General features: G+C 33.9%; 1 pseudogene; it reads left to right on the top strand.

The window, feature by feature from the left end:
- The first annotated feature begins 15,749 nt into the window (after positions 1 to 15,749).
- Positions 15,750 to 15,847, top strand: LOC112823785 (U6 spliceosomal RNA; annotated as a pseudogene).
- Positions 15,848 to 27,199: the final 11,352 nt, after the last annotated feature.

The following is a 27,199-nucleotide window of genomic DNA, read 5'->3' as shown; positions in this document are numbered from 1 at the left end:
CGGCATGATTGCCAAACAAAAGTCTGTCATGCAGACAAATATTGAGACTACCTTGTTTTTCTTGGAGGATTCAGTACTTAGAGACAGATTTTGCTCTTCAGAAACTTGGCTATTGTGTTTAGTTTATTACCCATCCTTGTCTAATTAAAATTGTAATAGCTAACATATAAAATGTCCATAAAGATTCTGATTTGTTTTAAAATAAATATTCAAAGATTTTATTGCTTTTATTCCTAACAGTTCATTTTCTTCTGTTGATTGTTTTCCTTAGTGAATGATTTGTCATCACAGAAAATTGTTCTATTCAGAACAATTCAGAATTAGCCTGAGTGGCTCATTCAGTTAAGTGTCTGACTGTTGATTTCAGCTCAGGTCATGATCTCAGGGTTGTGAGATTGAGCCCCGAGTTGGGCTCTGCACTGGGTGTGGAGCCTGCTTGAGATTCTCTCTCTCCCTCTGCCCCCTCCTGCCTCCCCCTCCTCTCTGTCCCTCTCTTAAAAGAAAAAAAAAGTCAAAATGATTTAGTAAATTATATGTATATCTGGGAAAAGTGGCACTAGATCAACTTCAAATATTTTAACTCTGAATCTAATTGAACTAGTATGAGTCATTATTCTCACAACAAAATATTCTTGAAATTAGTTTTAAAAAATATAGTGATTCTAATATACTGATTGAGGATATATAGACAATGTCTATATTTCTGAGCAGTTTATTTAACATTTTAATTTATTTAAATTATTTATTTTATTCCAGACTAGATTCGTGGTTAACTTCAATAATTTTGCCTTCTCTTAGAGGAAAAAATCTGAGTTAGATAGAATTTTGGCAGAAATATGAAAAGGAACTTTTTTTTCTTCTGAAAGTTATATACTAACTTTCTTTATGACTAATATATGGATAACTCTAATCAAACATATACCAGATAGTAGCATTGAATATGTGGTAGTTGAGGAATATTTCTGGTTGTCTGTTGTCCTAGCACAATGATTAACAGAGATTTTTCTTAATTCTTAGAAGTGTCCCATTTGGGTTAATAAATTATGTTGTCATTCTATGTGTAGATTATCAAGTTTGTACTTCTGTACAGTCTCTCTTAACTCTTTTCTCCTATCTAGTCTCACAAAAATACAGCCTTATGTACTGCTTTTGGAACTCTGTGAACCCAGGGACCAGTTTCTGGCACATATTAAATGTTCAGTTTGATCTACTGCATTAAAGCTAAATTTACTAAGACCACCATGCTACCACAGTGCTACCATATACTGTGTGAACCTTGTGAAATAGACCCTAATCTCATTTTATAAATTAAGACAATTGACAATAATTACCTTGGTCTAAGTCATATAAATAGTAGAGAATTATAATTATATAATTATTTTATACATTATTTATTTGTGAAATATGAGCATCAACTACATATTTGCTGAAATTACAAAAATGGGTAACATATAATCCAGGTACTCAGAAATTTTAGCATCTTAATAAATAGTGGTAATATTAATTGAATTCAAGCTTCTGGTTCTTTTTTAAGCTTTATTAAGGTATAATTAATATACCTAAAATTCACATATTTAATGTACACTTTTTGATAATTTTGGACATATGCATGTCATATGAAACCATCACCATAACCAAGTTACTAAATATACCCATGACATCCAAAAATTTCTTGTATTCTTTTGTATGTTTATATATGTATGCATGTGCATGTGTGTGTGTGAAGAACACAACATGAGACCTATCCTTTTAATATATCTTAAAGTCCCCAATACACTATTGTTAACCATATGTACTATGTTATACAGCAGTGCAGCAGATCTCTAGAACTTATTCATCTTGCATAACTGAAACTTTATACCCACTGGGCAACATTTCCCATTTCCCCTTCCCCTGAGTCCCTGGCAACCACCATTCCATTCTCTTTTTATGACTTTGTTTTAAAATCCTCATTTAAGTGGAATCATGCAATCCTTGTCCTTCTGTGATTGACTGATTTTACATAGAAGAATTTCCTCTAGATTCATCTGTGTTGTCACGAATAGTGGATTTCTTTCTTTTTTCTTCTTTAAGATTTATTTATTTGTTTTAGGGAGAGAAAAAGGTCATGAGGATGGGGGGGCAGAGGGAGAGAGAAGGAGAGGAAGCAGACTCCCCACTCAGCAGGGAGCCAGACGTGGGGCTCAATCTCAGGACTCTGAGATCGTGACCTGAGCCAAAACCAAGAGTTGGATGCTTAACCAACTGAGCCACCCAGGTGCCCAATAGTGGATTTCTTCATTTTTTTAAGCTAAATAATGTTCTGTTGTGTATAAATGCCATATTTCTCTACTCATTCATCTGTTGATGAACACTTGTTTCCCCCCCCCCAAAATCTTTGATATTGAAACTACGTGTTGCAATGAACATGAGAGTACAGTATCTCTTCGAGATCCTGATTTAAATTCCTTTAGATAGATACCCAGAAGTGGTATTGCTGGATCATATGATAGTTCTATTTTTAATTTTTTAAAGAAACTACTTAATGTTTTTCATAGTGGCTGAACCATTCTACATTCCCACCAACAGTGTGTGATGGTTCCAGTTTCTCCACGTACTTGTCAACACTTGTTATCTTTTGGATATTTTTATAATAGCCATCCCAACAAGTGTTAGGTGATATCTCATCGTGGTTTTGATCTGCATTTTTGTATGATTTTAATGATGTTGAGCACACTTTCATATAAGTGGTGGCCACCTATCTGTCTTCTTTGGAAAAATATCTATTTGAAAGTCCTTTGCCTATTTTTCGATTAGTTTTTTTTTGTTTGCTTTGCTACTGAGTTGTAGGAGACTCATGTATTTTAGATATTAACCCTTATCAGACAGCGATCAAGACAGAAAATCAATAAAGACAGAGAATTTGAACAATACCATAGACCAAAAGGACCCAAGAGACGTATACACAATATCCCATCCAATAGAAAAAGAATACACATTTTTCTCAATGCTACACAGGACATTCTCCCAGATAGATCATGTTAGGCCACAAAACAAGTCTTAAATTTAAGACAATAAAAATCATATCAAGTACCTTTTCCTGCTACAATGGTATGAAACTAGAAATCAATAACAGGAGGAAAATTGGAAAAGTCAAACTTCTAATCTTTTATCTAGCACTCTTATAACCATAAATGTAACACTTCTCTTACTCCTATCAACATGAATACAACGCACAATGCATTTTCATTAGCCATGGTGTACCTACATAGGTTTATGAGGTAAAATATGAAAATTTCTGTCCTCCGATGATTTTCTTTCTTCTAATTTCTTCATATTAGAGTGTATGTCCCTGAAATGTTTTCAGAGGCATAGCCCGGTGATGGGTATTAAGGAGGGCATGTACAGCATGGAGCACTGGGTGTTATACGAAAACAATGGATCATGGATCACCACATCAAAAACTAATGATGTATTGTATGGTGACTAACATAACATAATAAAATAAAAAAAAAACAATGAAAAAAACTATATGTAAAATATATTTAAAATAATTATTCTATTCATAAGCTCTTTCATACACACGCCTACATACAGCATACACCTTTTCCCTTTACATGAAGTCATATTGATCATAAAGGGTGATACACAAAAAGTGATCATAATTACCACAAAAAGGACAATATATGACTTTAAACATGTAATGTGTTGTATTTTATTTATTTTTGGTTCTTTACAAAGGTAAGTCACTGGTAGTAACAGATGTATATAATTATTTTTAAATAAAATTCAATTATACTCTGCAAGAGTAATCTAGGAGAGTTGTCTATTCAAAGGAAATATTTTCTCCAGAATTTACTCTTATATTGCATTTGCACTTTTATTAAGATAGTGAATTATATTTAATGAATATATAGTATCATTTCTTCCAGACAAAATTATGAAAATTGCTTTAACCAAGACTAGAAACTTAAAATATTAAGAGTCAATAACTTTTAAGATGCCATTTCTTGCCTTACATTTCATTTGATGGCAAAGGCAATTAACAGCTCCATGTAAGACTAATCACATAAGTAAAATTGGTACAAACTAGAATTTCAAAGGGAAAATATGCATAATTCATAATAAATGATAAACTATAATACATTCATAAAGTATCCTGGAAAATTTTCCATGAGAAGAATATGTATTCTGCTGCTATTGGATAGAATGGTCTGTATATGTCTGTTAGGTTTAATTGGTCTAAAGTATTTTTCAAATTCAGTGTTTCCTTTTTTATTTATTGTCTGTATGATCTATCCATTGTTGAAAGTGAGGTACTGAAATCTCTTACTATTACTGTATTGTTGTCTATTACTCCTTTCATATCTGTCAGTATTTGCTTAACATATTTAGATCCTCTGACGTTGAGTGTGTATATACTTAACGATTGTTATATCCTCTTGATTAATTGATCCCTTTTCATAATATAATGACCTTTGTTTCTTGCTACTGTTTTTTAACTAACATCTATTTTGTCTAATATAAAATAACTATTTCTGCTCTCTAGGTTTCCATTTGCATGAAATATCCTTTCACATCCCTTCACTTTGAGCCTATCTATATCCTTGTAGCTGAAGTGTATCTCTTGTAAGCAGGGTCTTATTTTTTGTTGTTGTTGCTCTTTTGTTTTTGTTTTAATCCATTCATTCACTCTATAACTTTTTTTGGAGAATCCAGGCCCATTAACCAGCTTTGGGGGCCTCATCTATTGGTGTGCACTTCCATGGCTGTAAGATCTTGCCACAGGTCTGCATGTGGAGGCCAGTGACAGGTATCAGGCCAGCAGTGTGCAAATACATGGCTGGAGGGGTTGGCCTCTAGGATGCACATAGCAGTAAGGTTAACTTTGGGGGTGTAGCATGGCATTTCACATTAATGTAGCCACAGAGGCCTGGCCTGGCTGCTGGTGCATGTCCAGGGCTACAGCGGGGGTCAGAAAAGGAGTGGGGAGGGACTCAGGCGGCTGGAGTGAATGCAGATACCTGTGGAGCAAAAACCAGTGAAATCCACAGGGCTTCAGTTGCAGCTGTCCTGGCCATTGATTTATTCAGTGGTGAAAGCCCCTGATGGTTGTCTGCAGAGCAAACTAGGGCATGGTGGCTGTTTCTGCTGTTTCATTGAATACAATTTTAGGAATGGCAATAAATGTGGACAATGACGTCCCATATAACAATGATGTCTTCATCAGCCTTTAGTACATATCATAGCTCAATAAAATTTTGATGATCTTGGAAAACATAAGATATATGTGTGGCTCATTAAGAATTACAGAGTGGTAAGTACAGATCCTAGTAGATTTTTCATCTCTTATTGATCAATGAGATCTGATCATCTCTGTATCTGATCTTATCTGATACAACATAAAAGGTTGTATGTCATTATTCTAACACCAATCCCTTGTATTCTGACATAGAAGAACTTCCAACTATAGCGTTAACTGATGAAGAGAACAAAACAGAATTTGATTCCAAACAAGTAATAAATAAAGCAAAATACATTCATTTATATGTACATATGCACATAAAACATTGAAACAATTCTAATATATAATTATCAAAATTTCAAGAGAGTGTGAAGAGTAGCTAAAGGATTATTTTATACTTTATAGAATTATAAATTACTTTCATTTTAAAAATAGTATACTTATGTGTTGCTTCTTTTTTCTCTAAGGGGCAAAATTATATCGTAAATTTTTCAAATTCTGAAATAGATTACTGGTGTTGCATATAATTTTATTTATAACATTTTGGCATTTGTAGTGCTTTTTACTGACCTTTAATTTGTTTCAGTTTCTAATATTGTTAAAGAAAAATCACACTAGACAAGTTAAGCAGGTGAGGAAGACTTTCTTTAAGACTACCGCCAAAGGGGAAAAGACTAAACTCACCTCCACTGAAATGAGAGCTCACAAAGAGTTTAAGCACTGGCGTGAGCTAGTACAAAACCACAGGGTGGGCTGGGGTGGGAGGCACTTTGGAGAAGGCCAAGTGTGTCTGCTCTTTGGTGCATATCAGAGTTAGGCTCCTACCTTCCCACACCGAGTTAGGGCCTCTATATTTCTTGATGATTACATTTCAAAGAGATGGCTCCCAGGTCTTTGAGAAAGTCATTCCTGGGTTGTAAAGCTGGTAAGATGCTAGGGGAAGATTTATATCCCAAAGGGACAGAGAAAGAGTTCACAGTTGTAAGTTTCTCAAAGTAAGTTTTTTATTTTTGTTTTTGTTTTTGTTTTTGTTTTTGTTTTCCCAAGAAAAAGGGGCTCAGGGGCTTACAATCAGGAAGAAACCTGTCAAAAGTTTAGCCAAGCTTAGGGGAATGTGAAGGCCTTCTTGGTCAATACTATGTATGTGACTATTCCAAAGAGAGCTCTTGACTTGAAAATAAGCAGACTTTGCCCTGGAGACCTTAACAAATCCTTTTCTCTCGCTTTTTCTTTTTTGCCTCAGTCTCAGCCTTCTCCTCCCCCTCTTCTTCCTCCTCTTCTTCCTCATCCCCTTCCACCTTCTCCTCTTCCTCCTTCCCTCCTTCTCCTTCTTCTTTTCTGTCTGTAACTGAGAAAAAGACCACCAAGATAAGCCACTACCATTTATAAGAAATTAAATTTAAAATATGTTAAAACAAAAATAAAAAGATAATATTGTTAAAGGTTTTCCAACTTAATAAGCTTTTCCACCAAGTTATTTGATCAGCAATTTTCAAGCTTTAGTTAGTCTATTAAAGAGGGCACGTTCTGCGTGGAGCACTGGGTGTTATACACAAACAATGAATCATGGATCACTACATCAAAAACTAATGATGTAATGTATGGTGAGTAACATAATATAAAAAATATATACAACATGTCAGGAAACAAACTGAGGGTTGCTGGAGGGGGGTGTAGGAGGGATGCAGTGGCTGGGTGATGGACACTGGGGAGGGCATGTGCTATGGTGAGCGCTGTGAATTGTGCAAGACTGTTGAATCACAGATCTGTACTTCTGAAACAAATAATACATGTTTAAAAAAAAAAGAAGAAGATAGCAGGAGGGGAAGAATGAAGGGGGGAAATCGGAGGGGGAGATGAACCATGAGAGACGATGGACTCTGAGAAACAAACTGAGGGTTCTAGAGGGGAGGGGGTGGGGGGATGGGTTAGCCTGGTGATGGGTATTAAAGAGGGCACGCTCTGCATGGAGCACTGGGTGTTATGCACAAACAATGAATCATGGAACACTACATCAAAAACTAATGATGTGATGTATGGTGATTAACATAACATAATAGAAAAGAATTGCAGGGTAAATTATTACAAACTTTTCTAAGTGTTTTTTCTCTTATTGCCTATGCAAGGAATCAATTATTTATATTTAGCAAAAGAAAATATCAATATAGTTTTGTTATATTTATGTAACTTTGAGTTGATATTCTATACAGATAATTTGTAAGTACAAATGTACTGACTTACGTACTCTTTCTCAGAAGTATGCAGGTCATGGACTATGCCTTTCTTTCCTGTAACTCAATGAATTAAGTCAGTGCCTCAACACAATGGCACTCCATAAGAACTGGACAAATTCACAAATGAATGATATTGTGGGTGTTTGGTCTGATGGTAATTGTAGGAAGATTGGCATTAGCCCTCATAGTATCAATTAAAACCCCTGTTATTTTTATGAAAAATTAAGTTCTTTAATTTAGCAATGTATAAAGGATTAAAAATCCTCCAGTGCTAGTTTTGAAAGCTCGTTAATGCTAATAAGGACTTGACTTTTAATAGTTTTTCCCCAATTTTATGGGGAAAATAAGTGTTCATTAGGTTAGTATATTCTTTTTATTTCTAAATTACTGCCTTTTTTCTCTAGTATTATTTTGGAATATCATTCAAATTCCTCTTCAAAATAATAGGTGGCCACTTGCAATAAAAAATCCTTCGACCACCTCTGTCTGGAAGAACTCTCAGCTTCCTTTTGGTAGCATTTTGAAAAGATTTCTTCTTCTTCTTATATTATTATTATTGTTACTTTAGTACAAAAGTCACCCACTCTTTCTCAACAAGTTTTGATAAACATATGACTGTCCTGCCCTCCACCCTAATACTACTTCTGATTTATGAGCAACGAGATGGATGAGGGGGCAGGGGATGTCTTCTATGGGCATTGAGAGGAATCAGGAGATAAGGTTCAGGGTTCCCAGGTCTTAGATGGAACTTGGCCTGGGCTAGCCTCAGATTGGATAAGACTGTACTTTTCCCTTCCCTGGTGATGGGAACTGGCAAAGCCTAACAAACTTGAATCTGAGGCAGCTGTCACTGTTGGGACCCTGCCTTAGGTTCAGTGGAATTACCAACATGCCTAGGGATGGGGGGTAAAGGCAGAGGAAAACTACTTGATACAGAGCCAGTAAGCCAGTGTTCTCAAGCAGAAGACTCTTTTTATCAGATGAAATTTCAAGCAGAATGCCAACATGTAAAACAGAGTGGATCTACTCTGATCTGATTGAAGTGGGTCGTTCAGAGATCATGGACCATCATCTTCTTTGAGACATCTCCACAGAACCATGGTACTCTGTGAAGCAGCTCTAACCCTAGGATATCTGAAATGAAGAGTAAAAAATGGGCCCAGAGAGGTTAGGTAAATTTCCCAAGTCCCCTGCATCCCAGGCCAAAAAGCCTTTCCCTCCACTGCCTCCCTCTTTCACAAACGAACAGACGAACGAACAAAAACTGGTTGTATGGACATAAGTATACTGCATACATGTTTATTTCATATGTAACATCTGGTAAGTTATCAAATGTAGCAGTCCCTGAGATGTCTATCTTAAGCCTATCCCACTACTGTATTTTATTTTTTTCTGTAAAAAAAGCATCTTAATTTTTTTCTTTTTATTTCTTTAAATTCAATTAGCCAACATATCATTAGTTTCAGATGTAGGGTTCAGTATTTCATCAGTTGCATATACCATTATTGTATTTTAGATGAATTTAACTTTTTGGTTTTCCAGGTTCACAGCTAGAGAGGAATTTTTTCTTAGGATGAATCGTTTCTTGGGTCTCACCCATATATGATTTAGATGTTATTTAGATGAGACTTTGGATTTTTAAACTTTAGAGTTTAGGGTTTGGGGAAAGTAATTAATGAATTTACATATGAAAAGAACATGAATTTGCGGAGCTATGAGCAGAATGTTATAGACCAAATATTTGCTTCTCCCCTAAATTCATGTGTTAAACATTGCTTCTCCATTCCTCCTGATGTGATGATACTAGGAAATGGTGCCTTTAAGAGATAATTAGGGTTAGATGAGATAATGAGGGTGGAGCCTTTAATTTGTTTCAGTTTCTAATAGTACCCTTATAAAAGTTACCAGAGAGGGCATCTGGGTGGCTCAGTTGGTTAAGCGACTGCCTTTGGCTCAGGTCATGATCCTAGAGTCCCGGGATCGAGTCCCGCATCGGGCTCCCCGCTCAGCGGGGAGTCTGCTTCTCCCACTGACCCTCTTCCCTCTCGTGCTCTCTATCTCTCATTCTCTCTCTCACAAATAAATAAATAAAATCTTTAAAAAAAATAAAAAAATAAAAGTTACCAGAGAATGAGAGCTTGCTTCCCCTCTCTGCCATGTAAAGACACAATAACTTGGTAGTCTGCAACCCAGAAGAAAATTTTCACCAGATTCGGACCAGCTGGCGCCCTGACCTTGGAATCACAGCTTCCATAACAAAAATAAATTTCTGTTGTTTAAAGCCACCCAGTCTATGGTGATTTGTTACAGAAGTCCAAACTGACTAAGACATTTATGTTATCACATTCCATTCTTACAATTAACATTATCTATATTTAAAAGATGGGAAGATTTACTTCAGAGATGTCATCTTAACGATATCCAGGTTGCAAAGCTATTATATTTTGGAGTTAAGATTTGAATCTAAAGCAGTTTGTTCCAAGGCCAAACTATGCCTTGAGTTACTCTTCCTATATTCTCTTTATTAAATTATTGTGAAAAAAGAGTACACATGCTTAGATTTCTGCTCAGGTTTTCATCATTAAAATATAAGTACTGTACATGCATTGTTATTGAAGTCCATGTGTTTTCAGAGCACTTGAGAAAGAGAGAAATTACATGAAAAATATATCTGAATTCTGTCCTCAAGAAGTTTATAATACAGGTAGAAATATAAGACAAAAAACCAATATATAAGGCTCATAGATTTCTTTTTTTGTGAAAGGAACACAACATAAGATCTACCATCTCAGTACATTTTTAAAATATATATACAGTATTCTTAATTATAAGTACTCTGCTGTACAGTATATTTGTAGGATTTATTCACTTTGTATAACTGAAACTTTGTAGCCTTTGGCTACTACCCCCTTGTTTCCCTTTCTCTCAGACCTTGGCAACCACTATTCTATTGTCTGTTTCTATGAGTTTATTTTAGATTCTTCATATATGTGCTATCATGTAGTATTTGTCCTTCTCTGTCTGGCTTATTTCACTGAACATGTCCTCTAGATTCATCCGTGTTGCTACAAATGCCAGGATTTTTTTTCTTTGAAGACTGAATATTGTTCCCTTATATATACATATCACATTTTCTTTATTCATTCATTTGTTGATGGACATTTCAGTTACTTTTATGTTTTGGCTACTGGGAAAATCATAAGAATGTGGGTATCACTTTAAAATCCTGATTTTAATCCCTTTGGATATATATCCAGGATTCAGATTTCTGGATTATATGGTAGCTCTATTTTTAGTTTCTTGAGGAATTTGCACACTGTTTCCATAGTGGCTGCATGAATTCATATTCCCATCGACGTGTTCAAGGGTTCCCTTTTCTCTATATCCTGGCTGATGCTTCTTATTGGTCTTCAGTGTATTAGCCATCATAACAGGTGTGAGGTGATATTTCATTGTGGTTTTGATTTGCATTTTCTTGATATTTAGTGATGTTTATATATCTTTACATATGCCTATTAGCCATTTGGATGTTTTCTTTGGAGCTATGTCTATTCAAGTCCTTTGCTCATTTTTAAACTGAGATATTGTTTTTAATTTTTAAATATTATTATTATTATTATTATTACTATTGAGTTGTTTGAGTTTCTTACATATTTTAGGTATTAACCCCCTATCAGATATATATTTTGCAAATACTTTCTCCCATTCCATAGGTGGCCTTTTCATTTTGTTGTGTATTTATTTTAAATAAAATCCACAAGGGAGAGATGGCAAACAACATAGAAAACAAATAGAAAAAAATAAACCTACTGCAAATGAATAATATAGCTGCACTGAAGAAAGGGGTGGAGGAGAATAATCTAGGTAACTTTTGATTTCATTTTAATTTTAGTTATCTTATGAAAAATAAAATGCTAATTTCTATGACAGACTGAGTTAGAGATATATTATCAGGAATAACATTCACCTTACAAGTGTGTATAGTGAAGATGAACATAATCCTGAATTAGTGGTTTGAAGAACAGAATCTATGGTCCTTGTTTGCCTTACAGTATATGACCTTGGCAAGTTTTTTGATGGATATGAGTCCTGGCTTTCTCTTTTCTAAATGTGATGAAGTAATAATAATACTGGATTTGGGAATATAACCAACGTAATTCTTATATGTCATTGTAAACCTAGACTTTTATTGTTGCTGTTTTGAGTCTCCATGACTTTGAATATGAGGATGATTATTATTAATCAGAGGGAGATTTTTGTTTTTTAGACTCAAACAGTAAGTGTGAGACTGTTTTTTAAGGTGCAAAGCTTTAGGGGCACCTGGGTGGCTCAGTAGGTTGAGCTACGTACTCCGTGTTGGTTCAGGTCATGATCTCAAGGTTGTGGGATTGAGCCCCAAGTCTGGCTCCATGCTCAGCGGGAGTCTGCTTGGGATTCTCTCTCCCTGTCCCTCTCTCTCTCTGCCCCTCCCCTCACCTCTACCTTCTGCTCACACACGCTCTCTCTCTCTCAAATAAATAAATATTAAAAAAAAACAGTTGGAGTTTTATGCAAACAAACTTTATAGCAGTGGTTGTTTTTTGAGTAAGCCTCCTGATGACAGGAAGCGTCTTATATTTTTTAACTCCTGTATTGGTCATGGTGCCTAGAGCATGATATGCATTCAGTTAATCAATGACTTCTATGGTATATATTAGAACATGGATTTATGTATTTCAAAGTGTAGAAACCGTGTGGTGCACACACCTTTTAGCTCTAGTGAATGGATTGCACGTAAAAATTGTTAATACTTTACAGAGTTTGGTTATTCAGAAATTTTTTTTAAGATTTTATTTATTTGTCAGAGAGAGAGCGTGAGAGTGAGAGAGCATAGAAGCAGGGGGAGTGGCAGGCAGAGGGAGAAGCAGGGACCCCACTGAACAAGGAGACTGATGCAGGACTGGATCCCAGAACCCTGGGATCATGACCTGAGCTGAACGCAGATGTTTAACTGACTGAGCCACCCAGGCATCCCTATTCAGAAAATTCTTAATGATTTTGCTCATAGCAGCAAGGCTTTGTGTACTTAAATCAGCAAATGTTGACACATCATAACACTAAAGTGAAATGGCATTAATGTGATCTATTATACTCTATTGGATATAGGGCTTGTGCTGTTATCCTACTTTTAATTGTCAAAGTCACTCAAGTCTTAAAACTGAGTAGGGATTTATAAACAGAAGTTAAGTGAATATTCTTGTAACTTAAATTTACCATGCATAAGTATCCAATTATTAGGCTTACATATAAATGTTTCTTTTTAAGGGCAATTCTAAAGGAAAATAGCATTTGTAACACGTCTAAGCTACAAATCACCTTAGTTTTAGAAGAAAATAATAGTTTTTTTTGGATAATTTATTTTTACTTATAAAATAATTGCATATGCTGTAGATATATATGATGCTCTAGAGACAAAATATAGCTTTTTTTTCAGTGTTGTTTTTTATTTGAGTGTGATTTGATATATGATAGACATTTTTTCTGGGCTAGCTCATACTGAGTGAAACTGTATATGAATTATTCAACAATGTATTTTTCAACATTCTTCTTATTCCACAATATGAGGAACAAGTTTTACTTCCTGCAACAAATAATAACTAGGTTTAAAGTGCTTTCCTAGAAGAGTTTAGGTACAGTTCTAACAAGTAAGTTTCCAACTTCTCTTTGAATAATCAAATGTTGCAGATAGAAATCATGTCTTTGGAGTGGAAAAAATAATAATATTCAATATAATTGAGATTATTTGCAAATTTAGTGTTCTTCATTTTCCCTAACCTAGTAACATCTGTGAAAAAGTGAAATGGCAGCTGTCAGGTATGAGTGATGCATGGATTCATCAAATTACTAAATATGTCTTAAAATAATCATGGCATTATTTGATCTTTGTGCTCTTTGTAATTAGTTGTAAGTAAACTGCTCTTAAAGAATTGGGCCCAAGAGCATTAACAATGTATGCAAAGTTATATATGCAAGTTTAGAATTTTCTGGATATTTGGATATAAGTCTGATTATTTTTTTAAAGATTTTATTTATTTATTTGACAGAGAGAGACACAGTGAGAGGGAACACAAGCAGGGGGAGTGGGAGAGGGAGAAGCAGGCTTCCCATGGAGCAGGGAGCCCAGTGCAGTGCTCGACCCAAGGACCCCGGGACCATGACCTGAGCCGAAGGCAGACGCTTAACGACTGAGCCACCCAGGCGCCCCATGATTAGTTATTTTAAATAATCTAATTATACTGTCTCTAGATATACAAAGTGAGCAAAGTAACTGTTCCTATGATTTCAAATAAAATTCTTGGCTAGTATCAAAGCTTTTACATTAGTCCAGAAAGTCTTCAAATTCTGCTGTTCTTGGTTTGAGTTCATTAGTAAGATACATTTATAAGACTTGTCAATTAAAAATATATCTGATTCCCAACACTGTACATCATTTTCAGATGAAATAAAATAAAACCTTATGTATAATTCATTTAGAAAATATGTATTCTATTCTTAAAGGAAATGACCAACTTTGCTTTCACTTTTTAAGTAAAATATATACATGCACGTTATTAAGCTAACCAAATGATGGTTCTGAAACCAGAAAAGAATAAGTAAGAATAAGATAAAAAAAAAAAAGAGAAAAGTATATTGGGGTGCCTGGGTGCCTTAGTTGATTAAGCATCTGACTCTTGATTTCAGCTCAGGTCATGATCTCAGGGTCATAAGATGGAGCCCCATGTCAGGTGTTACATTCAGTGTGGAATCTGCTTGTCCCACTTCCCTCTGCTCCTCACCCCATTTGCGTGCCCTCTCTCCCTCTCTCTGTCTAAAATAAATAAATAAAATCTTTTAAAAAAAGAGAAAAGTATATACCAGTTTTACTTGTAAAAGTTTATTAAAAGTCCTAAGTAACATATTAACTATTTGAAAGCAATAGTATATTTAAAATCATAGCACTAGAATACCCAACTTTTACATCCACATGGATGGGACTGGAGGAGATTATGCTAAGTGAAATAAGTCAAGCAGAGAAAGTCAATTATATGGTTTCACTTATTTGTGGAACATAAGGAAGAGCATGGAGGACATTAGGAGAAGGAAGGGAAAAATGAAGGGGGGGAATAGGAGGGAGAGATGAACCATGAGAGACTGTGGACTCTGAGAAACAAACTGAGGGTTTTAGAGGGGAGGGGGTGGGGGGATGGGTTAGCCTGGTGATGGGTATTAAGGAGGGCACGTACTGCGTGGAGCACTGGGTGTTACACAAAAACAATGAATCATGGAACACTACATCAAAAACTAATGATGTATTGTATGGTGACTAACATAACATAATGAAATAAAATAAAATTAAAACAAAACAAAACAAAACAAAAGCCTAGACTTAGAAACTCCAATGGAAACCCTCGAGGGCCCCCTCCCTCTTTGGAAGCTTTATACTATCACTCAACAAATTTTGCTTTGCTGCCCACCAAAAAAAATTAATTAATTAATTAATTAATAAAATAAAATCATAGCACTATAATTGTATTACTGGGAATATAGAGGCCAAGATGTTAGAAAATGATACCCTAAAACAAAGTGGGTTAGCAGTGACAGATATTTATTTATCTTCTATATAATAGTCATAAATAAGCATCTAGCTGATGGGATAATTTTGCCATCCTTAATATGGATTCCAAGGATGTTCCAATCGTAAGAGGAAAAGTCTAGAATAAAGGAAATGACCCAGAAGTTTGTCACATGTCTTCTACTGACATATTTTGTCTTAAGCCACATGGGTAAAATGAGCTGCAAGGGAAATTAGAAAATGCTGTCTTCAGCAGAGGAGCCATGATCCCTCTAGAGAAAGAAAGAGGAGAATGGACACCGGAGCAGAGGTAGTAATCATACTGTTTTGGAGACCTCTGCCATTGCCCATTTGAGTGTACCCATTGTACTGTTCTTCCTGCAAAAAGAATATACATTTCTTCTCCAAGGAAGAAAATGAACCATGCTATCAGTTATGGTATCTGGCTGACAGTGAGGGAACTCTGGGTTGATGCAAAGTCCTTTTTATTATGTCTTGTCAGGGTTCTATATAGCCTGGTATCATATTAACTGAAAGAAAAGTTGTTCTCCCTTCTCTACACCCCACCACAGACATATTACATAATTTGGAATTGAAATAAGAAAATTATATTTCATCTATTCAGGGCATAAACAATGAAACTCCTATCAGTCAGTTGCCCCTTTCTAACACAGGGAAAGGTTTTAAAAGTCTCCTTCCCATGCTCGCTTCAGCAGCACATATACTAAAATACAGAGAAGATTAGCATGGCCCCTGCGCAAGGATGACATGCAAATTCGTGAAGGGTTCCATATTTTTGCCCCACATTGGGCTCCCTGCTCTGTGTTCCCTCTCTCGCTGTCTCTCTCTCTCCGTCAAATAAATAAATAAAATCTTTTTAAAAAAATAAATAAAATCTCCTTCCCCTGGTAATGGAATAAATTCCTTATTTAGCCTATTTGACAGCCCAATATTCAGCTCTATTCGAGTAATTTATTTCTCATTGTTTTTCATGGCCCCAGCATTAATTTTGAATCCATTAATTTTATCCCATTTGTTATTGTCATTCACAGCCCAAACTACAGAACTTTAATAGGCAGCTTCCTGATGGGACAAGTTTGGTGATATGAAGATTGCATAGGGGGTTGAATTTATGTAGGCCAAACTTGTGATTTCTTTGAAACAAAATTTTCTCTAAATATCTGCAAGATTCAGGAACTATTAATACATTCTATGTGAAAATAATGCATGTAATTTTTTTTTGTTCCAGTAATTGTTCATAAAGTCATCAAATAATGTGGTAGCTTTAAAGCACATATGTCTCTTGGAGAAACAGGGAAAAAGTAGTTATATTTTCATAAGACTTTAAAAATGCTATCTAAAATACTTAGTTTTCATGAAGGAATTTCCTTTCCCTTGTTAGAAATTATTCTGATATTAGAAAATCTCAGAAACTCTTCATCTGACAATAAATTAATTTCAGATGACTGGGATTGAAAAAGTCAACAGAATAGGAAATAAGCTAATTAGTGATACAAGAATTAGATGGCTTAGTTTTAGAATAATGATATATAACCTTTTATACATTATAAGAAAATAAAATCCTTATCAGAAGATAGGTGAAAAATTTACCAGGATTTCCACAACTCGTAGAAAACTCTACCAATTCTTAGTAGAATTATCCTGTAACTCTATAATCATTCTGTAAGTTTTTAATAAACCAAACATACTTCTTATGTTGTCCAAAATTCATCAAATTTTTATTGAGCTATGATATGTACTAAAAGTTGATAAAGATAACATTGTTATTTGTGATGATATTTTCAATTTTTATTGCCATTCCCAAAATTGTATTTAAAGGAAATTATGTTCATGTTTCTATATAGACAGAAATTGTGAAATAATACATAAGCACACTAATTTGAGCAAACTTGAATGGGTTTCTATAAAAAGTGAAACAGTAAAGAGTAGAGAATAAATTTTTATTCACTATATTGAAATAAATCTCTCATAAGTATATTTCAGTTAAGCTTCAGCAATAGGAAAAATAACCTTAAATGTAGCATTCAAGGAGATATAAGTAAGCTCTATTCTGAAAAATATCTATTTCAGGATGAGTTAAAAGCAGTAGAAATGGTTATGGATTTTATTAGTGCTAGCACAAACCACTGATAAGAAGCCATTCAGTAGAATTGTTTGGAAAGAAGAGAACTATCAATCACAATTTAATCTTAATCAGGAATTATAAGAAAAGGAAATGAGGGAAAGAGGAACGTTACCTTTCAGTACAATGGCACATAAATTGGATGCATTCACTTACAAAAAAGAGAAAATTATTTGTAATGGTTGTATACTCTTTCTTTGTATTTAATGTTTGAGTTCCGTTTTCCATGACCTGTTGGGATTTTTCTTACAAATATTTCAGACAACATTGTTGTGTTACTTTATACAGTATTCCTAAATTTCTATGGTAAGTTTTAAAACATTGATGGATTTTGAAATAATTTAAGAAAACAAGGTAATATGTAAATAACAAGCATGAGACATAAATCTGATTTGGGCTTTTTAATTTTAACTTTCTTTTAGTTTTTGCTCAATAATGGACAAAATTTGACTCATAAGAAGTTTAAAATAGTTGTAAGCAACATTGTCAATCTAGTAACATTTCAGCTATAACAGTAGCAACAGTACATTCAACACCAACCAGAAATGTTCTTCCTTGGAAATCTAACTTTCCAGCCATATTTTAAGGGTGTAGAAAAAAAGCATGTGTGGTGTAGATCTCCCAAACTATATTTAAATGTTTCATATTTAAGCATTCTCTAATAAGAGAATGGAGAAGAGTGAAGCCTGTCCTTTGTTACCACAACATAGATGATTGTCACAGTGCAATGGTGGCATCTGTTGGCATGTGGTATATATGACATGAAATTGCTTGGATTTTTTCCCAAGTCTTGCTTTCCTAGAGCATGCCATGTCTAGATGCTGAGAATATATGTTTCAGTCAGCACTTTCAATATGTGATGAACAAATTGAAAGCCAACACTAAAAACAATCAAGAAGATTTTTATTTTTACTACCAGTCATAAAGAAGGATGAGAAGAAAAAACAAAGTCAATATTTAGCTCATGACAGTTCTGTGTTTGTCACCGTGCTCCAAGCTTATTCAGATATGGCATACTAAATGTGTAACAAACGAAGGTCAGAAAGTCTATTATAGATGATAATAGATCGATCGATCGATCGATAGATAGATAGATAGATCGGAGAGATTAGATAGATATAACAAGCATTGAGCTACACAATGGAAAGTAAAAAGGAGATTATGGCCCTAGGAACTTTATAGGCTCATCATAAAGGCATATTAAATAGAGAATCATAGAAATATGTAGTTACTCATGAGAATAAATTAACAAAAATAACTGTATGAAGAAAAATAATTCAGGAAGATAATGTCAGGATAGTGTAGATGTACTAGAGATTACACTATTCTATAAACAATGTTCTAATCAAAGTAACCTTCTTCTATGCCTTTTATTTTGTGACAGAAATGGTTAATTGATTCATAATTTTTTCCACCTAGAAATTTAATTCAACAAATTACTGAACTTTGCAGTTAGCGCACTGAGTTACAGCAGAGATGCCTTATTGTGGTGACTTTGGTGTACTGAGAGCTACATGGAATGGCTACATTAAGGGCACTGTATCTCTGTGCATTCAACACCCCAAGGCTGAGCCAACTCAGGACAATGTCCCAATCTAAGAACTCTTGTCCCAAATGGAATGTGTTTCTTTCAAAGTACCTTTATTAACTCCTCATTTATCTCTTTTTTCCAGAATCCGATAAGGCAATCTCTTACTCTCCCAACACAGGGAGCCCTGCAGTATGCACTGCCAAACATGTCTCTGAGGTATGTAAAAACAGAACTGTGTTACACTATGGCTGGTTGTGGGCATGAGTATTAATCTTTTTTTTTTTAATTCTGTGTATTATCATGTTTTGACATAAAAAAAGCAAAACCAAAAACAAAACACCTTCCAGTTTAGGGAAAGACTACCCCTCCCTGGCTACCCAATTAGCCAATTCTTAGAGATAGGAAGGAACTCACAAAAAAGTCTTTGATATGCATACTAATCAAAACAGAGCCATACTTTGTTCTGACCTGTGTACCCCAGGAGGCAATATTCCCCTGTTTAATCATCTCAGGGCCTCGTACTAATCAACTAGTGACCTAGAGCATGGAGCCTGCTGAAATCACTCAAACAAGCCAATCCTAATTGTTTATCCTCGCCTGTCTTACCCTTCCTGTGTAAACCCTAATAAAGGCTCTGGCTTAAACCTATTGCTTCACTTTGTTTCTGCTTCCTGACCAAAACCTGGTATTCCTCCTGAGACCCTACAAAGTGAGCTGTGCCTCTGGTTTCTAGGGGAACTGTCATTAACACTGAAATTTTCTTTCAGTGCATTAACCTCTCCATGTCATCTCTCAGTCACCTTTATAAATTAAGACCCAGACACAAAACAGCAAATTTCAGAGAAAAGGACGTAGAGAAAATCAGTTATTTGGCCCTTATATTGCATTAAATGAACTTAATGAAATATGTCCTTGTATTACAAAAAGAAAAAAAAAAAACAAAAAAACTTTGATTTTGTCAGAGAGCACTTTTTCTCACAAACAGAAAGCTTTGGACTATTATTGATATAGAAGAATAAATTTACTTATTTGTACAAATACTGCAAATAATTCTGCCTGTTTGGAGACATTGAGATATGGAGCCTGGAGCATTCTTCCTGGCTATCAACAATCATCAAGTTCCATACATAATTGCTCTATTTTCCTTCAGTCTGAGTAAACACTACCCACTTCAATGCTGATAGAGCACAATGTATAAAAAGAAAACTTTATGCTACCCTATGATCAATGAAAAAGATTCCTATTTTATCATTGTTAAAGTTTGCTATGAAAGTAAGAGGGCATAAAATTTTGAATAGCTATTAAGTAACTCAAAGGTTTTTGACAATCTTGATAAAAAATATAGAAGTTCCATGAAAACACAGAGTGTGCACAAAAATTTAGAATCTGGTTGACTGATTTCACCCAACTACTTCAAGACCTAGAGACCTACTGTACCCAGTTACTTTTAAATTTTTTTTTTGGAAAATCTATTGCTTTCTCTATGAAACTAAGAGTACTTGGATCCAGAGTCATACTGGAACATATGTCAACTATTTCTTATCGTTGGGGACCTAAGAAGAATAGTTTGGAGAGTGCTGGAGGCAAAGGCCAGATTGGAGCAGAGTCAGAGGGAGTGTGAAGAGGTGAGTAGGAAACGGGGAGAGAGGATGGACAACTTTTTGGAAGGGCTTTACTCTAAAGTGGAGATAGAATTAAGACACTTGTGTTTATTTTTAGATACTTGTACAAATCAGTTCAGACTTAATCATGGTACATGTCTCTATACAAGCGTGTCTAAAGTATAATATAATATGTGGACTGGGGTAGTTCAGCTTGGTCATAACATGGATGGGCATCCTAATAGCAGCTACTACTAAGTGAGCAGTCAGCATGCAATAAGCACTCTTCCAAGTGCCTCACATACATAATCATATTTTCAGCATGTGCTTATGTGTATGAACACACACACACACACACACACACACACACGAATAGAAATATCATTATCTTATGTTTGTAGAAAGAAACCAAGCCATAGGCAAGTAAATGATTTGTTAAAGACTACAAATATATATAGTTGGAAAACAAAAGTCCAAATGGTACATTTTTGTTACCAAAATGGGTACCCATTCTATTATATAAAACTCTTTCTGCTTTGGGATTTGGAGGAGGAAAACCCAGAGACTAGGTTAAAGCACATTATATAGAGGCCAAATGCCTTGAGATGAGTCTGTAAAGACAATGAGTGAGATTTTTTTGAAGCTTATGTGCCCCTTGAAAGTGGCTTAAAAGTGACAGTGATACCTATGAAAGGTTTGCACATGTGAAAGATATTTTGACAGTGAAATGGCTAGAATACAGACTATTCCAAAAGACCATAAGATAAAGGCAAAAAGATCATACTCATTGTATAATCACAGGCATAGAGAAGGGGGAATGAATTCTGGAAAATGAATCATCTGCCCTGAGACATGTGGGCATGGGGGAGAGAGAGAAAAATCTAATATTCAGTTCCAAATTATGAAACTTAGTGAATATGTTATCAAGAGCAAAAACAGAGTTGGTTTGGGTAAAAAATTAGTGGGATTGTCTTAAACATAGTTTCATAACGTGGACAACTATTTTTAAAACATGAAAATGGAACTCAGGAGAGGAATCCTAATGGTAAATGCAATTTTAGATGTCATCTGCCTAGAATTGATATCCATTAAATTAATTCAGAAATATTTCATCACCTACTCTCCTTTGAGCACTGAGTTAGGTGTTGCAAGGATTGAAATAGAGATCTAATCTTCTCTCAGCAATTTTGCTGCAAAATAAAAAATATAAATACATAAACAAGTAATTAAAATATATTGTGGTAATTGCTAAGAAGTCAAGGTAGATATTGTATTACCATATGTGAGAGGCCCTAATCTAGATTTGGAGATAGGTGCCAGGGAAAGCTTTCAGAGTATATAAAATTTTCATGAGAGAAATAAGAAAATGTGCAAAATATAGAAGTTTGGAAAACATCTGAAACTAATGGCAGGAGAATCAAAGAAGGAACAATTTCCTAGATATAGGACAAGGCAATATATAGACTTTTTTTTTTGGTAAGCCCTGTGAAATAGTGATTTAAGAGATGTTTGACAATTTCCACATAAAGCTTTTAGATATAAAACTAGAAGAGTGCATGTGACTTATAACTGAGTAGCTCCTCTCAGACAGAGGGAAGGCAGCTCTCTGAACATAAATTAAAGAATACATGTCTGTTTAGGAAGCAGAGACAGGAAACAAGGGCTGACACCTTCAAAAAAAAAAAAAAAGAAAGGTAAAGCATAATAGTGAGAGAAAAATGTAAAGGTTTTGGCATGAAGGCAGAGAAATCTCTTATACTGATCAAAATCTAACAGACCAAGATAAAGCTAGTCCCTAGATCCTGAACACTGAACCAGTGCAAACATAGAGAAGGGTTAGTGAACAGCAAGCATCCAACATCAGAAGGAATTTCAAATGTGTGTCATCCTGTTTTTGTTTTGTTTTGTTTCTGATGGCTCTTCAATTGCATAGTTTTCCATTAGATTGGACAAAGACATCTGGTCCCTTTTCAATGGAGAAGAGTCACCTAAATAAGTGATCTGTTGTACAAATAATCTCCCTTTCCTCTTGCTTATGTCCATAGTTTCTCAGACTCAAACAAATGCTGATTTTTAATGCTACAGTCTGCTTACAGTCAAAGGACCTATGAACTGGGACTGGAAAGAAATGATTTGTCAATCCATGAGAGACTTCATGCTTGCTTTCAAGTATCATGCAGTGTTTGTCATTCTATGACTAGCTTATTTCACTTAGCATAATGTCCTCCAGGTTCATTGATGTTGCAAGTGGCAGGATTTCCTCCTTTTTTAAGGCTGAGTAATATTGTGTTGTATGCATATGGTATTCATCTGTTGATGGATACTTTGGTATTTCCATATCTTGGCTATTGTGAATAGTGTTGCAATGCAAATATCTCTTTGAGATTCTGATATCAATTTTTTTGGATATATATCCTAATATATATTGGGATTGCAGAATCATTTGGCAATTTTCTTTTCTTTTTTTTTTTTTTTTAGGGGGGTGGAGGGGCAGAGGGAGAGAGAGAATCTTAAGCAGGCTCCATCTCACAACCTTGAGATCATGACCTGAGCTGAAATCAAGAGTTGGACACTTAACCAAATAAGCTACCCAGGCACCCCTACAGTGATCCTCTTAAATGAAAAATATATCATGCCAGTCTTCTCCAAAATGTGCAATGCCTCCTCATCTCATTCAGAATAAAAGTGGGAGTTCTTATAAAAGCAGATCTACAAGATCATAACCGCTGCCCCTTCCTCATCTTTCTAATCTGGCTCACACATGGTCTGACTTCAGAGCCTTTTATTCACTGTCCTTTATGACAGGTATACTCCTCACCCAAATTTCATCATCCTTCAGGCTCTTAGTTACATGTCATCTTCCCTGTGGGGCCAGCACACACACACACACACACACACACACACACACACACACACACACACGCACATATCCATTAGCTTTTACCACTTTATTGCTTTTTTTCCTTATGTACTAGTCATATCAACTATATCACTTAGTTAGCTTTTTTTTTGTCTTTCCTATAAAAAATAAGCACTATATGAAAAAGGATTTTTGGTTTTGGTCATTGATATATCCCCAGTGCCAGAAGAGTGTTGGACACATAGAAAGTACTCCATAAATTCTTATTGAATTATAAATGTTACATGAAATTATATATATTAAATTTAAATATATATTATATTTTATTATATATGTTTATATATTTATATATGTTTATCTTATATATATCATTTATACATTTATATATTATATATTTATATATATGTTTCAGCTGACAAGTTTATTTTCATACCAGCATTTTAAGGCATATTCAAGGGGCAAATAGTCTGTAATTATATAAATATCACCATGAATGATTAATATTCAAGATACACATTTAAGAATACATTAAAAATATATTCTATTTTATGTTTGTAAGAAAAACTCTACAAGAAAATATTAATAAATATATATATTATGAATATTTGATTAGTATATTCTTCTAATAAAGAATTTAATATTATATAATTACATAAATTTTAATAAATACTTTTTTCCATATTAACTGTCTTCCTTCAGAGAAAATAACTCAAAATGCTATACTAGAAGTGTATAGAAACATTTTTCTTAATCAATTATAAATTAATTTTGAAGTTTGAATATAAATTATTTTTCATCTTACATGGTCTTGACAAAGTTATGGCTTTTTTGCTAGAAATAGAAAATAAATATGATTGAAAGAGACAGTTGCTTACCTGGGAGTGTTCAAAAACTATGTATATGGATGTCCTGTGAATCCTTCTCTTGAACATTCATATTTCTAACATATTTCTTGATATTAAGTTAAAGACACAGGAAGTCTCCCAGAAGTTAACTAAGCCTACCTTCATTTCCGTTTTGATGAACCATTCATATATTTTGCAAAAGCACAAACGATATAAAATATTATGAGAATTTCACTTTCATAAAATAGATGGCCTATGGAAAAATGTGGCATTCCTATAAATATGGGATCTTTTTCAGGTATATGAAAGTCTATATGATTTAGCATATGTGTTTATGGTTGAGTACAGATCATAACTTTTAACTTTTTTCAGAGTAGTGCATACTCTCATAATATTAAGGATTTGTATTTTGTGGTTCTCATGAGTAATGCCATTAAGATAAACTCTCAGTAGACAAAAATACAGCATTTGATTAGAGGTAATATCAGTTAATCTGCCTACTATATTAGAAACTCCTTGTGATTTTTTTTTTCCTAGGAAGGGAATTTCCTAGGAATAGACAAATCTTTTCAAATCCATATCTTCCCTGATTTGTAAAGGTATCATAAGGGATTATCTTGAATATGTGTTGCTCATCAGAAAATTATGAAACCTGGAAGGAAAATATAGAATTTCCTGCTTTAGCCAAATAGAGGAAAAACAATGTTTATATTTATTTTTTATAGCTCTAGCATTCTGTGCCATAATAAGAATGGAGGCATTTTAACAAATAAGGAGATGAGTGTTAGATACGTCAGATAAAGATTCCTATATTTTACCAAAGATTTCAAAAATAAAATTTTCTTTGTGTGCAGCACCATGAAAGCTTAAAAAATTATAAAAGATGAGAAATGCTAAGAAATCTACCATCTGAATACAATAGTTTGGACTTCACTAACATGCATCTAATTTGGTTAAGTTATGTAATCATTCTGAGTCTTGTAATTGCTCCATCTGTAAAATATAGACAACTTTCATCTTTGTGTTGGCTACCAATATTTTAATCATAAGTAGCAGGGCACAGTCCAAGATATCTCAAGGGGAACAAAGGAGATGTTGGTTTTTGTTAGTGGCAAGTGCAATCCGAGAAGCTGGTTTTATGCATAGCTGGATTCATGTGTTCAAATGTCACCAGTTATCTGTCTCTTTTTCTTTTATTGATCACTGTTATTTTTATTCTTAAATAAACTTTCTCCATGCAGCAGCAAATATTGATTCTGGGAATTCCAAGCTTACTTACTATCCTTAAAACTAATTGGTGATACATACTGAAATTGATAGATATATAGATAGATGTATGCGTATATACACATATCTCCCTCCAAAGTTTGGGTCAATTCCAGAAAAACAGAAACAAAAACAAACTACACTGATTGTTGTGTTATATGTCAAATGCATGCATTTTGGGTAATATAATATATTGAGTGGGAAGCCTATGTTAGCATCACAGTTTTCACAGAGAAACTAAAAATGAAAAGAAGAAAAGTTCTATTTGTGTATGTATTTTTTTTTTACTAGGAATAAAATCCAAATTTTTACTTGTGTCTCTTTAACTAAAATTCTTGGAGATGGAGGTTATCTTTTTATAAAAGAGGTACCATTATTATTATTTTCATGTTTTTTCTACAGTGCTGAATAAATAAAAATAACATCATTTCAGTTATGTAGTAAATAAAATCAAAATGTGAATGCCCAAACCATACCTTTAAAAAAAATTAGCTTCTAAAAATGTAATCATCAGTCATAATATTACAGTTTTATACACTAATATATTTATATGATATTTCTTTAGTCCAATCATCCGAACAATTAATTATGCTTATGAGTGTAATTTTTAAGTAATAAGGGATATATTCTCCTGTATGATTATTAGAATTGAATAAATCCAGTACATACAATGTCATTATAACATAGTACATTATTGTTTTACCTTATTATAGCTATTCTTTTTTTCCTAACAACTTAATCCATGAGAACAAGGGTCAGAAGGCTGTTCTCAATCACACATCAGTGTTATATCCTATAAGACCTTCAATTATTGGTTTTCAAACCTGATATATTAACTGATACATTTTTATTCACAATCCTTAGAAATACTATGTGCTCTTCTTTATCAGTACCCGTTCACTGCTCTGGTGATGGAAGTTATGTCTGCAATTATGTATGTGAACACTGTAGCATTTCCCTATGAATTGGCTTATGTAAAATTGTTTTTAAATGATAATACTTATATAACAATACTCTTATTAATTACTGCATTATGCCATCTGAGACTTTTTGGGAGTTTGGTTTTCTTGTATTTTTCTTGGAAATAACATCCTAATTATAAATAAAATTTTACTGCTTTAATTCTATTTTGCAAAATATCAAATAGTAACTCTTGCAAAATTCAATACTTTAAAAAATATCTCTGGACTAATTTAAATTTACTGTATAAAACAATAGCTTTAAATCATAAAGTTTCTATATAGGTTGTACATTTTCTCTTTGGCACTTCTAAATAAAAATAAATTTATAAACATTATAACTCTGAAACCTATATAACATAAGAAGGACCCAATTCTTTATTTTGGTTTTAAAAGTTTATAATGGAGAAATAGAGAAAATTTTCATAAGTTGGAGTTTAATATCTAGTAGGGATTTATTGTCCATGCCTTATTATCCTTGTGAAAAATTGCTACTGTCGGTTTTATAAACAACAATAAAAAAAGTGATGTGAACAGTCTCAATGCAAGAAATGTACATTCTATACTTCTGGACAAATGCCTAATTTTAAAACTATAGCGTGAAAACTAGGAGAATTATTTGTGTTGTGCAACACTGATATTAGTTTTATTTAAGTAATTAATTCTAAATAAGGAGTGAATAATTCAAAATAGTCATGAGAAAAAAACAGATTTTTTAAAAAATAAAATATCAAAATGCAATTAAAACCTTCATGAATCCCTCATATTCCCTATTGATCATACTTCTATCATCTCTCTTTAAATTTAAGTCTATCCTGAATTTGGTGCATTTTTAACTGCTCTTCTCTTCCTTTTCTCTCTCTTTTCTTTTATTTTCTCTGACAAAGGATATAATCCAGATCTTTAAAAGAAATTCTATCTCAAATGCTATAGAAAAAAACTAAA

The sequence above is a fragment of the Callorhinus ursinus genome, unplaced genomic scaffold, assembly GCF_003265705.2.
Source record: "Callorhinus ursinus isolate GAN/ISIS: 27379988/994484 unplaced genomic scaffold, GSC_fseal_2.0 scaffold5, whole genome shotgun sequence".
NCBI lineage: Eukaryota > Metazoa > Chordata > Mammalia > Carnivora > Otariidae > Callorhinus > Callorhinus ursinus.
This window is presented reverse-complemented; position numbering and strand designations above follow the sequence as displayed.